Source organism: Pristiophorus japonicus, chromosome 1 (assembly GCF_044704955.1).
Source record: "Pristiophorus japonicus isolate sPriJap1 chromosome 1, sPriJap1.hap1, whole genome shotgun sequence".
In the NCBI taxonomy this organism is placed as follows: Eukaryota; Metazoa; Chordata; class Chondrichthyes; family Pristiophoridae; genus Pristiophorus; species Pristiophorus japonicus.
The window spans coordinates 321320783-321335971 of record NC_091977.1 but is presented as its reverse complement, the minus strand read 5'-3'; the positions used below and the strand labels follow the sequence as shown (position 1 = coordinate 321335971).

General features: G+C 40.7%; 1 pseudogene; it reads left to right on the top strand.

Moving 5' to 3' along the window:
- LOC139264237 (cytosolic non-specific dipeptidase-like) overlaps positions 1 to 15189 on the top strand; it is a 60708-nt pseudogene that overhangs the window by 21897 nt on the left and 23622 nt on the right.

Sequence of the window (15189 nt, the reverse complement as noted above, 5' to 3'; positions counted from 1 at the left end):
CAGGATACACATCTTACTGCACGTATTGTGCACTACATCATCATGACATATGTGATGGTGTCACCAACACAATGCAAACCCCTCTCAGGATCCATTGAGGTCTTTTTGCAGGTCAGAATGGGGAAGAAATATTTTTTTATCAAACTAGAAAAGTCCAGGAATTTATTTGTGAAAATCAGCAAAAAAAAGTTTCCACATAATATCCCCAAAGTCCATCAATGCCCGATTGCTGGCCAAAAAATCACTAAGATTATCACTGGCAAAAACTTTCCGAAAATTTTTTTTTAAATCCGCCCAGCAAAAAATATGGACCTTGCACCCCCAATCTGGGCGAAAACGTGCAATTTGGGCTAGTTTGGGCCTAAAGAAAATGGGCGAAAATTTTAAAAATCTATAAAAATTTACTCCAAGGTTGGTTGGGGCCAACACCAAAAAAAGAATTAAAATAATTTTTCAAAAAACCTAACTAAAAATCCAAAAAACATTCCTAAGACACTTTTAAATTAAATCACCCCAACAGATTTTGAAAATAAATAGTAAAAAACCAATCACTTACCTTTTTCTTGCAGACTTACTTACCTACTGTCCAGCTCCGCTGATCTTCAGGGGCATTTAAAAAAATACTTACCTACAGGTCACTGCTCAGCCAAAAATCATGTCAGGGCGATCTGTGGATGGTGCACGCCAGTGATCCTCTCCCCAACGGGACTTCGAAACCGACGGCGTACCTCAGATAAGGAATATTACATTCACCTGATTACTGCTCACAATGGCCAACACCGCCCAGAAACCGGGCGGTAAGCCATAGGAAATTCTAGCCCAATGTTCCTTTTCTAGGAGCCTTAAATATAAAATAGTCACTAATAAATCCAATAGGGAATTCAGAAAGAACTTCTTTACCCAAAAATGGCGAGAATGTGAAACTCGCTACGACATGGAGAAGCTGGATAAGTACATGAGGGAGAAAAGAATAGAAGGATATGTTGATGGGGTGAGGTGAAGAGGGATGGGAGGAGGCTCGTGTGGAGTAGAAACACCGACATAGTTCAGTTAGGCCGAATGGCCTGTTTCTGTGCTGTAAAATTCTATGTAATTCTATTTCTGTCTTTCTGCTTGCTTTCTACTTTCTTTTTTCTCTTCCTTTTTCTTTTTTCTTTCTCATAGTTTCTTCATCGTATTGTCTGCATATCTATGTCTGACTCCCTCTCTTTCACCTTTTACCAATCACTTTTTCAGTAATTCTCTTCTTTACTCTGCTGTCTCTCTCACGCTCCTCCCTTACCCAAACACAACAGATGCAGAACTTACAATTATATAGACAGATTCCTGCTAACTGCCTTTTGTCTCTAATAATTGACTGGCCTAGTTGGTGGCTATTATTACTTACTCCATCCACAGAGATGCAAAACTGATGATATAATCTGAATAATTTCACTTGTGAACTTCTATTCAATTTAAAATCTCAGTAACAAACTAATTTCCTTTCCCATCGGGAGTTAGTTATTAAAGATTTAGTAAGTTGCAGGGAAAATAGTGTAACAAAAATGTTTCAATAATTGTATCCATGATCAAATACAGAGGAAAGTGTTGCAGTTTGAAGGGTGGGGAAGAACCCATGGAAGCAGAATGTACGATCAGTCTCCCATATTGCAACGCCCGGTCTATCTCTGTTGGAAGAGGGTATTTTGTGTGCAGTTATGTGTAGCACAGGGCATCCTGGACGCAGTATCCTGGGAAGGAGAAATAATTTGACCTGATTAAGACAGAATCTGCACATTATTCCCAAACACGAGTATTTTCCAGTCACATCTGAACTCATGAGAATAAAATCATCCTCACTTGATTGGGTTGCAGCATCACGGAAGTTGAATATAATTTGGATGTCGAATTAAATGTACAAAGCGGTGCAACAATCTGCAGCAATATTGTGTTTTCCACCTTGTTTTTAAAAAACCTATTGTGCAATATGAAAGCATTTTTTGTTGCATGTGATTTCAATTAGTTGTGTGGTATCCGGTGACACCCGCTGGAAATCGCACGTAACTTCATGTTTTGTTAAATTACATTTCTGGCTATTTAAAGGAGCAGAGTCTTCATAATGAAGGTATTTAGCAAACTTGTTTTCGTTTGTTGACAAGCGCTGGATGCGGTGGAGTTACTGACATCAAAGCGTGAAACTGCATCGCTCACACACAATAATGAAGCCAATATGACTGACTCCTCTCTGCAAATAAAATGCATTTTGCAAAACCATTTTCTTAATCGTGACTCTGCCCCCTTTAATTACATTTTTCATACAAAGCCTGCTTCTGTTTTTTTGGCAAGATCCTGACTATTTAGTATGAGACAATAATTGGCAGCAAACGTATGAATGCTCAGCTAAGGCATGTCAGCTGTGAGAGTCCTCTCGTCTTCAAGTGTTCGAAGCATAAAGTGAAACGAGTTCCAGAGTAGTTGATGTTGTTAAAGACAGAGGTTGATATCAAGCTTGATATCAAGCTTGATTGAGTCTGCGAGTAATTTAGCGTGTGATCATGGTAAGTCTACTTCTAATATTCCATTGAGTACATTTTTATCAGTATACAGCAATGCATTTATAGAACTTGCCTTTTATTTGTATTCATTTTTCTTGAAGTTAGCATTCCACTTAGAATGTTCAAACCTTTAGACTGTAAACCCAATCTGTACTATAGAAACCTAACGTGTAACAAAGTAATACTTTCCATGCTATTTTGCTAAACTACTTAAACTCCTGAGTTAGAAATATTGGCCAATGCACTTCATGAAATGTGTCGTTATCCATTTTTACCAAATTACTTAACTTCTGAAAATTCAATTTCTTTGTGATTTATAATCTGTAACTCTGCAAATTGTTGGGAGATTGTAATGTTTGTTTGACTGTATTCTTTATTATTACAAATCTTTTCATCTTTCTTGCTTTCTGATTGACACTGTTAATGAAAATATTCTCAACGGGATAAGGATTAACTGATTACATTTTGAATGCAAGGTACTCATTCATTAGTGTGTCTTTACTGTAAGTTTCCATCAAATTTTACATTGGGTAAAAATATGTCCAGAGTTTATTCTTTTTGGCGGAATTGCATTTTTTTCGGTGAGGCTCAATTTCATAAAATCTTCCAGCTATTTTTTTTAATTAAGTTTTATCAATAGTGCAATGTAAACCAGAAAAGATATACAATTGCTGACTTGTGTTGTTTTATAACTAATATTTTCTAAGGAGCCATCCCTCTCAAAATTGTTTTAAGATCATTTAAACAGCATTAAAAATGAAATGTTGGACAATAACAAATCTGTAATATGTGAGATATTTATTACATAGAATGTACAGCACAGAAACACCATATGGCCCAACAGATCCATACTGGTGTTTATGCTCCACACCATCTCTTATGATCTTCCCATCCCTTTTCATTTAACCCTATCATCAGCATATCCTTCTAATCCTTTCTCTCTCATGTACTTATCTACCTTCCCCTTATTGTATGTTGTTGCTTGTGTTATTGAAGCACAGTGTTGTTAAACACTTATTATTACAGGATGTCTTTTCTTATTTTTTAGTCAAACCAATAATAACTACCCGACTATTTAAGCTCCCTTCTAATTTATTTTATTAGCCATGTTGAAATCCGTATCATTTCTGACAATGGAGACAAGAAATTTTGTATACCAAAGCATCCTAATTCTCCTGTCCACCCTTCCTTACAGCTCACACTCGCTGCATTCAGTTTGCTTTTTCTCCTTGCGACGCAAGCATCTTCTCCTCTGGTTCAGGTGTTCCAGCATATTGCTGATCATCAAGTTGACTATGTCCTGGTAAAGTTTGCACACAGAAATGGTTGTCAGAATTGGGATAGTGTAGGTTATATTACTGGTCTTTTGGTGCCAGGGTTCCTCTGGGTTGAATCTAGCCCAAGCTGGTCATGAAGAATCTGTTGGCTGCAAGGATTTGGGCATAAAGTGGGATTGGGGCATCCTCTTCCCTACCAGTTGTGAGCATGTTGTAACTGCTGCAAAGTCGACTTGAATATTTAAGACTTAACAGGTGGAAGGGGAGCTCTGCCCACGCCGAAAAGTCTGCAATGTACAGAGCTTTCTCCCGTATGGGAGAATTCCAGTTGGAGCCAGGAGTATGAACGAGGAATGCCTGGCAGGAACAGTTGGAACAGGAAAAACTCTATAATAGGTACAAATTCTCTGGTATCTGGGTTAGAATTGAGGTTCAGTTGTATAAAGAATGAATAAACTTGTATTTATATCACCTTTCACAACCTTAGGACATCCCAAAGCGCTTTACAGCAAATGAAGTACTTTTAAAGTGTAGTCACTGTTGTGATGTAGGAAATGCAGCAACCAATTTGCACACAGCAAGCTCCCATAAAAAACAATGTGATAATGACCAGATCATCTGTTTCAGTAATATTGATTGAGGGATAAATATTGACCAGGACACTGGGGAAAACACCCCTGCTTTTCTTACAAATAGTGCCGTGGGATCTCTTGCATCCATCTGAGAGCAGACGGGCCTCAGTTTAACATCTCATCTGAAAGATAGCACCTCCGACAGTGCAGTACTTCCTAGATTTTTTTGCTCAAGTTTCTAGAGTTGGGTCTTTATCAGACCCCATCTAGAGTACTGCATTCAGTTCTGGGCACCGCAGCTCAGGAAAGATGTATTGGCCTTGGAGGGGGTTCGTGCAAATTCACCAGAATGATATCAGTGCTAAAAAGGTTAAATTATGAGGACAGGTTGCATAAGCCTGGCTTGTATTCCTTCAAGTATAGTCGATTTGAAGGGTGATCTGATCGAGGTGTTTAAAATATTAAAAGAATTAAGAATAGATGCAGAAATACTATTTCTCTCTCATACGGGGAATCAAGAACGAGGGGGGGCATAACCTTAAAATTAGAGCTACCGCCATTTCAGAGGGAAAGCAGGAAGCAGTTTTTCTCAGAGTAGAAATCTGGAATTTTCTCTCCTAAAATGCTGCAAATGCTGGGGGTCAATTGGAGCTTTTAAGACTGAGATTGGTAGATTTTTGTTTGGCAAGGGTGTCAAGGTATACGACGCTAAGGTAAGTAAGTGGAGTTGAGTTACAGATCCAGCCATGATCTAATTGAATGGTGGAGCAGGCTTGAGGGGCTGAATGACTTCTTGCTGTTACTATTGATAAATACTTGTAAAGGAAAAAAAATGCAGGGCTATGGGAGAAAGGAGCAGGGGAGAGGGACTAATTTGATAGCTCTTTCAAAGAACTGGCACAGACATGATAGGACGAATGGCCTCCTTCTGTGCTGTATGATCCTATGATTTTATGAATATGTGTAAAGACAAAAAGTCACTTCACTTTTTATTTCCTATTAATACTTTAATAACTATTAATACTATGTTATCATTGTTTAACAATGTTATTGGGAATATTCTCTCCCTCAGCAAGCCAAGTTAACCGTTTATGTCCAAAATACACTTGCCTGAGAGAACAGCATAGTTCAACTAATAGATATTGTTATATATTCTTTATGACATCACAGACACAGACTACAAGATGGCTGTACTACATCATGTGACTTTTTTATTGTATTTACAGCAGCAGTTGCATTACCACAGTGGTCCACTAGATGGAGCTCGATATTACACCACTCCCTCCTTAATGAAGAAGTAATCATAACAAAATAATTATTATACATAACGTGCATGGTTCTACACAACAAAAGATATGGACTTATTTTGCCATATTTACAAATCAAACTTAACCACCTGTTTTCTGTTTCGAAGAGGATAGCTTCGTTCTTGAACAGAACTTTCCAAACTTTATGTCGAACTTAGACATTCTAGGCTGAGCCTGAGGAGAGTTTTTCTCCAAGGGCAGCCCTTGATCTATATTTGAACTCACCAGAACTTCAAACTGTTTGTCTGCCTGACTTGGACTCCGATTTAAATTCTGACTTTCTCTTGGACTTATTTCTAGTACATCTGATGTAGGATTTGTTCCTGGTGCTCTACTTGTAACAAGACTATCTGACTCATCAGAAATAATTGAATCATTCCAACTTTCAACTCCTTTCACATCTGTAGGTTTGTTCACTTTGATCATATTTTACCTAACGGTAAAACATCTTAACCAAATATGTGTGAGGGCCACATATCTTCACTGCTCTTCCTGGTAGTCACTTTAACCATTTATGGTGATGGTTCTTCACTCTCTCCTTCTTCTGATTCAATTTCACACTGGGTGGGAAAGCAAATTGTGAGGAGGACACAGAAAATCTGCAGAGATATAGGCAGGTTAAGTGAGTGGGCAAAAAATTGGCAGATGGCGTATACTGTGGGAAAATGTGAGATTATCCACTTTGACAGAAAAAAATTGAAAAACGAATTATAATTTCAATGGAGAAAAATTGCAAAGTGCTGCAGTAAAGAGGGACCTGGGGGTCCTTGTGCACGAAACACAAAAAATTAGTATGCAGGTACAGCAAGTAATCAAAGGCAAATGGAATGTTGGCCTTTATTGCAAGGGGGATGGAGTATAAAATTAAAAGTTCTACAACTGTACAGGGTATCGGTGAGGTGACACCTAGAATATTGCGTACAGATTTGGTCTCCATATTTAAGGAGGGATATACTTGAATTGGAGGCTGTTCAGAGAAGGTTCACTAAGTTGATTCTGGAGATGAAGGGGTTGACTTATGAAGATAGGTTGGGCCTATACTCATATTGGTGTTCAGAAGAATGAGGTGATCTTATCAAAACATATAAGATAATGAGGGGGCATGACAAGGTGGATGCAGAGAGGCTAGTTCCACTCATAGGGGAAACTAAAACTAGGGGGCATAGTTTCATAATAAGGAGCCGCCCATTTAAAACTGATGAGGAATGTCTTCTCTGAGGATTGTAAATCTATGGAATGCTCTGCCCCAGAGAGCTGTGGAAGCTGGGTCAAGGTGTAGGTAGACAGATTTTTGAGCGATAAGGGAATAAAGGGTTATGGGGAGCTGGCAGGGAAGTGAAGCTGATTCTATGATCAGATCAGCCACGATCTTATTAAATGGCGGAGCAGGCTGGAGGGGCCAAATGGCCTACTCCTGCTTCTATTTCGTATGTTCTCTCTCTTACCCTACCTCTCTCATGATTCTCTTTCTGTCTTAATTGTTTCTCTTCTACTGACTGTGCCAAGTTTGGCTTTAACAATGAGAACCTGGTTCATGACTGTCATTTGAGAAACAACTCTGCTGGTGGCCTACCAGTAGTTTTTATGAGGAGTATTACGATAAGTAATTAGAAAAGTTGCCAATTCGTGGTGCAATGACCAATGTCATTTCTTTGGATTTTGATCCAACATTTGTTTGATGAGGGCATGTTCTACAATTTGTACTGTGTGCTTGCTGCACCATTTGGAGCTGGGTGGTATGGTGGAACCTTGGTATGTTTCACACCATTTCTGCTCAGGAACTGTGCAAATTCTTCTGAACAAAATTGTGGGCCATTATCAGACACAATTTCTTCTGGGAGGCCATATGAAGAAAACAGTCTTCGCAAATTGTTGAGTGTTTTACTTGTTGTTGGTTTCCACATTGGAAACAGCTCTACCCACTTCGAATGGCTATCAATCACAATGAACAATTGTCCTTCTAGCTCAACAAAATCTACATGTTACCTTTGCCACACCCTGGGAGGCCATTTCCATGGCTGTAATGGTACTGATGGTGGTTTCTTGCTTACAGATTGACATGTTGTACATTGACTAACGATGTACTCTATATCTTTATCTTTATCGAGACCTGGTCACCATAAGTAACTGCATGCAAAACTCTTGGTCAAGCACATTCCCAGGTGCTGGTCATGAAGATCTCCTAATAATTTGGACCTGAACTTTTGGAATAACTACTCTTGCACCCCACATAATGCAATCTTTCTTCACTGATAATTCATTCGTAGGAATGAAGTACGGATGAATATCTTTCTCTGATACCTGGTTTGGCCAGGCATTTGCTATGCAATCATACACCTTTTGATATAACTGGATCACATTTGGTTGCTCTACCAATCTCTTCAGCTGTGACTGGCAGTTCATTAATGTATGAAACATGGAACACTTCCTCCCTATTGGGTGTAACTTGTGATGGGGATGGCAACCTGGATATAGCATCAGCATTACCATCTGACTTGTGTACAACAAAAATGGGTGTAGCCCAATTACTTAGAGCTACCTTAGAGATAATGTTCACAGTTTCTAGTCTTTTTTGAGTTCTTGCTCAACTTTCTCCTTGAGTGCATAGGGTATGGGATGTGGCTTGCAGCAAATTGGTCTAGTGTCAATCTGCACTCTGAAACTCGCCTGAAGCCTTGGATCTTTTGATGCAAATCTCATTTCAACACGAAAAATCTCATTCCAATCCAGCTTCAGTGATCCCAACCAATTTCTACCTAATTAAGGCAGGCTTGTCTCCTGCCAGAACTAAGAGGCAAGCTTTGAAACGGATCCTTGTATTTCACCAGTACAGTGATACATCCTACTACAGGGATTTGCTCTCCTGAGTAGCCTCACAGCTTTATCTTTGATTTTCTCCAGTGGAAAATCACTCAACTTGTTGAGAACACGATTCTGGTATGACATTCATGGATGCACCAGTGTCGATTTCCATGGATATCCTGGTTCCGGCAACGTCTATTTGGATGATGATATTTCACAAATCGCTGTTAGATACCCTCATGCTCCTGATGACATGTATCTCCAGAACTCCCTTATCCTGTTGCTTCTCAATCAATGCTATGTACTCTCTGGAGATTTCTACTTGTAGAATTGAACACTGGTTTAAACTTCAGTCGGCATGCCTTCACAAGATGCCCTGCAGGTAAAGGTTACAAAGGCAGATAGGGGATGGGTGACCATCAGGAAGAACAGGAGTCGGAAGGTAGTGCAGGAGTCCCCTGCGGTCATCTCGCTCCAAAACAGATATTGTTGGGGGAGATGGCTCACCGGGGAAAGCAGCAGTAACCAAGTTCATGGCACCGTGAGTGGCTCTGCTGCACAGAAGGGCAGGAAAAAGAATAGTGATAGGGGATTCTCTTGTAAGGGGAATAGCTAAGCATTTCTGCGGTCGCAACAAAGACTTCAGGATGCTATGTTGCCTGCCTGGTGCAAGGGTCAAGGATGTCTCTGAGCGGCGGCAGGGCATTTTGAAGGGGGAGGGTGAACAGCCAGTTGTCATGGTGCATATAGGTACCAACGATATAGGTAAAAAGCGGGATGAGGTCCTACAAGCTGAATTTAGGGAGCTAGGAGTTAAATTTAAAAAGTAGGACCTCAAAGGTCATAATCTCAGGATTGCTACCAGTGCCACATGTTGCTCAGAGTAGGAATCGCAGGATAGCTCTGATGAATACGTGGCTTGAAGAGTGGTGCAAGAGGGAGGGATTCAAATTCCTGGGACATTGAAACTGGTTCTGGGGGAGGTGGGACCAGTACAAACCAGACGGTCTGCACCTGGGCAGGACTGGAACCAATGTCCTAGGGGGAGTGTTTGCTAGTGCTGTTGGGAAGGAGTTAAGCTAACATGGCAGGGGGATGGGAACCTATGCAGGGAGACAGGGGGAAATAAAATGGGGCCAGAAGCAAAAGATAGAAAGGAGAAATAGTAAAAGTGGAGGGCAGAGAAACCAAGGCAAAAATCAAAAAGGGCCACATTACTGAAAAATTCTAAAGGGACAAAGAGTGTTAAAAGGACAAGCCTGAAGGCTCTGTGCCTCAATGTGAGGAGTATTCGTAATAAGGTGGATGAATTAACTGCGCAGGCAGCTATTAACGATTATGATAGAATTGGGATTACGGAGACATGGCTCCAGGGTGACCAAGGCTGGGAACTCAACATCCAGGAGTATTCAACATTCAGGAAGGATAGACAGAAAGGAAAAGGAGGTGGGGTAGCGTTGCTGGTTAAAGAGGAAATTAACGCAATCGTAAGAAAGGACATTAGCTTGGATGAGGTGGAATCTGTATGGGTAGAGCTGCGGAACACCAAAAGGCAGAAAACGCTAGCGGGAGTTGAGTACAGACCACCAAACAGTAGTAGTGAGGTTGGGGATGACATCAAACAAGAAATTAGGGATGCGTGCAATAAAGGTACAGCAGTTACCATGGGCGACTTTAATCTACATATAGATTGGGTTAACCAAGTTGGTAGCAATGCAGTGGAGAAGGATTTCCTGGAGTGTATTAGGGATGGTCTTCTGGACCAATATGTTGAGGAACCAACTAGAGGACTGGGTGTTGTGTAATGAGAGAGGACTAATTAGCAATCTTGTTATGCGAGGCCCCCTGGGGAAGAGTGACCATAATCTGGTAGAATTCTTTATTAAGATGGAGAGTGACAGTGTTAATTCAGAGACGAGGGTCCTGAACTTAAGGAAAGGTAACTTCGATGGTATGAGACGTGAATTGGCTAGAATAGACTGGCAAATGATACTTAAAGGGTTGACGGTGGATAGGCAATGGCAGACATTTATAGATAACATGGATGAACTTCAGCAATTGTACATCCCTGTCTGGAGTAAAAATAAAAAGGGGAAGGTGGCTAACAAGGGAAATTAGGGACAGTGTTAAATCCAAGGAAGAGGCATATAAATTGGCCAGGAAAAGCAGCAAACCTGAGGACTGGGAGAAATTTAGAATTCAGCAGAGGAGGACTAAGGGTTTAATTAGGAGGGGGAAAATAAAGTATGAGAGGAAGCTTGCAGGGAACATAAAAACTGACTGCAAGAGCTTCAATAGATATGTGAAGAGAAAAAGATTAGTGAAGACAAACATAGGTCCCTTGCAGTCAGAATCAGGTGAATTTATAATGGGGAACAAAGAAATGGCAGACCAGTTGAACAAATACTTTGGCTCTGTCTTCACTAAGGAAGACACAAATAACCACCTGGAAATACTAGGACAGTGGGCATAGCGAAAAGAAGGAACTGAAGGAAATCCTTAATAGTCAGGAAATTGTATTAGGGAAATTGATGGAATTGAAGGTCGATAAATCCCCAGGGCCTGATCGTCTGCATCCCAGAGTACTTAAGGAAGTGGCCCTAGAAATAGTGGATGCATTAGTGATCATTTTACAACATTCTATTGACTCTGGATCAGTTCCTATGGATTGGAGGGCAGCTAATGTAACGCCACTTTTTAAAAATGGAGGGAGAGAGTAAACGGGGAATTATAGACCGGTCAGCCTGACATTGGTGGTGGGGAAAATGTTGGAATCAATTTATTAAAGATGAAATAGCAGCGCATTTGGAAAGCGGTGACAGGATCGATCCAAGTCAGCATGGATTTATGAAGGGGAAATCATGCTTGACAAATCTTCTTGAATTTTTTGAGGATGTAACTAGTAGAGTGGACAAGGGAGAACCAGTGGATGTGGTTCAATTTGGACTTTCAAAAGGATTTTGACAAGGTCCCATACAAGAGATTGGTGTGCAAAATCAAAGCACATGGTATTGGGGGTAATGTACTGACCTGAATAGAGAACTGGTTGGCAGACAGGAAGCAGAGTCGGAAAAAATGGGTCCTTTTCAGAATGGCAGGCAGCGACCAGTGGGGTGCCGCAGGGTTCAGTGCTGGGACCACAGCTATTTACAACATACACTCAATTCCTTCATCTAAATCATTAATGTAATATCTCCAAGTTTGCAGATGACACTAAGCTGGGTGGCCGTGTGAGCTGTAAGGAGGATGCTAAGAGAATGCAGGTTAACTTGGACAGGTTAGGTGAGTGGGCAAATGTATGGCAGATGCAATATAATGTGGATCAATGTGAGGTTATCCACTTTGGCAAAAACAGGAAGACAGACTATTATCTGAATGGTGACCAATTAGGAAAAGGGGAGGTGCAACGAGACCTGGTTGTCATGGTACATCAGTCATTGAAGTTTGGCATGCAGGTACAGCAGGCGGTGAAGAAAGCAAATGACATGTTGGCCTTCATAGCTTGAGGATTTGAGTATAGGAGCAGGGAGGTCTTACTGCAGTTGTACAGAGCCTTGGTGAGGCCTCACCTGGAATATTGTGTTCAGTTTTGGTCTCCTAATCTGAGGAAGGATGTTCTTGCTATTGAGGCAGTAAAGTGAAGGTTCACCAGACTGATTCCAGGGATAGCAGGACTGACATGAGGAGAGATTGGATCAACTGGGCTTGTATCCACTGGAGTTTAGAAGAATGAGAGGGGATCTCATAGAAACATATAAAATTCTGACGGGACTGGACAGGTTAGAGTCAGGAAGAATGTTCCCGTTGCTGGGGAGGGGTCACAGTCTAAGAATAAGGGGTAAGCCATTTCGGACCAAGATGAGGAGAAACTTCTTCACTCAGAGTGGTAAACCTGTGGAATTCTCTATCGCAGAAAGTTGTTGAGGCCAGTTTGTTCGATATATTCAAAAGGGAGTTAGATATGGCCCTTACGGCCAAAGGCATCAAGGGGTATGGAGATAAAGCAGGAAAGGGGTACTGAGGTTGAATGATCAGCCATGATTTTATTGAATGGCGATGTAGGTTCAAAGGGCCGAATGGCCTGCTCCTGCATTTAATTTCTATGTTTCTAGCAGAAGAAACATTCTGCCTTCACATATGGACAACTTTGAGTGACGTGTTGTCCCAGACACCAATAGCTCAACTTTAATGGTCAGTTGCTGAGGCCTTGGGGCCCAACTGTCTTTTACTTTTAACCTGAAGCCAATTCATCTCGGTTGTCTGATGACTGGAAATGGCATGCAATTCTCAGGAGTATTGGTTGGCCATATCCATCAACATAGCTGTCTCGCAAGCTAAATCAAAAGTCAAGTTAGGGGTTGTCAACAACTTCCTTCTGATTGCTTCATTTTTCATCCCACAAACAAAGCGGTCACGCAATGCTTGGTCCTGAAAGTTTCCGAAATGACAGTGAATGGATAGCTTCTTTAAAGCTATAATATACTCACTGATACTCTCGTCAATGAATTGCTCCTGTATTCCAAAACGATAACTTTTAGCAATTTCCAGGGGCACAGGACTGTAGTGGAATCTCCGTCGGTGGCATGTCCTTCAGCTTGATGGGAACAAGCAAATTTTTCAGTTTCATATACCTCTGGGCCTGCTTCAGTCAGGAAAATAGCCTGTTTTCTTTCTAACACCACCTCGTTACGGTTTTCATCATCAGGGACTTCGACAATACTATTTGTGGTGAAAATCATTTCTAGCCACTCCACATATGCTCCGAAAGTCTCTTGGTCATGATGGAACTCACCCAAGTGCCCTATTATTCCCATAGGTGTGGCCATCTGGACTCTTCAGTTCAGCCAAGTGTACTTGTAATTTACCTTCGATTTTTTAGCTGTGCTGATAAACGATGAACCTCTCCAGGTCTCTCTGTTTGGCAGGAATCATCCACCAACATAAATTTCAGCAAGGGAATCTGATTATCCTATCTTCATCGCCAATGTTATATATTCTTTACGACATCAGAAACACACACAGACTACAAGATGGCTCTAATACATCATGTGACTTTTATTGCATTACCATGGTAATGCATTAGGTGAGGCAGTAGTCCACTAGGTGGCGCTCTATATTAGATATATTTATGCATGTAGTGATTAGCTGCATGGTCAGTCCCCTACTCAAGGAGGCACATGCATAGGGATTTGGTTGTGTTAAGTGCATAATTGTGTAGCAATTTCACTTTGCAGCATCTGAAGGAATGGGTAGCAATCCAGAGTGAATCAGGCAATCCAACAAAGAGAGATGATGTGATTCAAATGATACAGGTTGTGGGTGAGGCAATCAAACACCTAGGAGGATCTGTCGAGCTAATAGATTTGGGCAATGAGGAGGTAAGATACAACACAACTTTGTATACTAAATGCAACTTTAGGCTCTTTAGAAATACTGCATATTTGTAAGGATATGAAGCCCATCATTTTCTCCCAAGTCTCTCTGATCTCACTCCTGGGTATGGTGATATGGTATTGTCGTGGTTATGTTACTGGACTAATAATCCAGTGAATTCAAATCCTACCATGGCAGTTTGAGAACTTGGGAAAAAAAAGCTGGCATCAGTAAAAGTCATAACATGGTTGACTCTGAACTGCTCTCTGAGGTGGCCTAGTAAGCTACTATCAAACTACTAATAAATGGCAATAAATTACCAGTGATCAGATCCTGATGAATTAAGAAAACATTATTGAAAACTTAGCCTCGTGAACTAGTAACCTCCTTCAAGACCTGTGGTAATATTGCTCTAAAGTAACACTAAGGGATATGAACGATTAGCTAGGGATGGCTCCCCTGATTTTCCCCTTCCATGTGAGGAAACAGTAGGCTTTTAGTTGACACTTCCTTAAAGCACTGAGATCAGCAACTCACGATGGGATCAACCTGATCGTCCAACATAATGTGGTAACATACCACAAGGACTAATTGATGTGAATAGCATAGATGCAAATACACGAAGAAAGGAATAAGAGGAGATGCTGATGGGGTGAGATGAAGAGGGGTGGGAGGAGGCTCGTGTGGAGCATAAATACTGGCACAGACCAGTTGGGCCAAATGGCCTCTTTCTGTATTGTAGATTTTATGTTACTCGATAACTTAGCACCAAGTCTTTGCCTCTTGAGAACTAACTGGGTACAGTTGGACAATATGTAAGGAATTGCTCAACAATAAAATAATCAATATTGCTATTAGGGATGAAAGATATGATACTGCAGTCCTCAAATGATCAAAAAAAGCTATTTTGTTTCATTCTAAAATTGAAATTACTTTGATATATGCCTTCTTCCTCAATAAATTTACCAATGAATATTCTGCTTAGTAATTCCTGGCAAATGTATTCATGCTTTCAATTATATGATATGTCTATGCTCTCCATAGCTTCCCGATGGAAGGATGATTCCATTACCTCCAGTGGTTCTGGGCGAATTGGGAAAAAATCCAAATAAAACTACAGTCTGTATTTATGGTCATGTTGACGTTCAACCTGCAAGAATAGAGGATGGATGGGCTACAGACCCATATGTGCTGACAGAAAAGGATGGTCAGTATTATGTTTGTGTACAAACTTTTACACTACCTCAACTTAGTTTGGTTCTTATGATTGTTTTCATTTTTCTGAGAGATGAAACTTCAATGTCTTTTTTTTAACCTTTCTGTT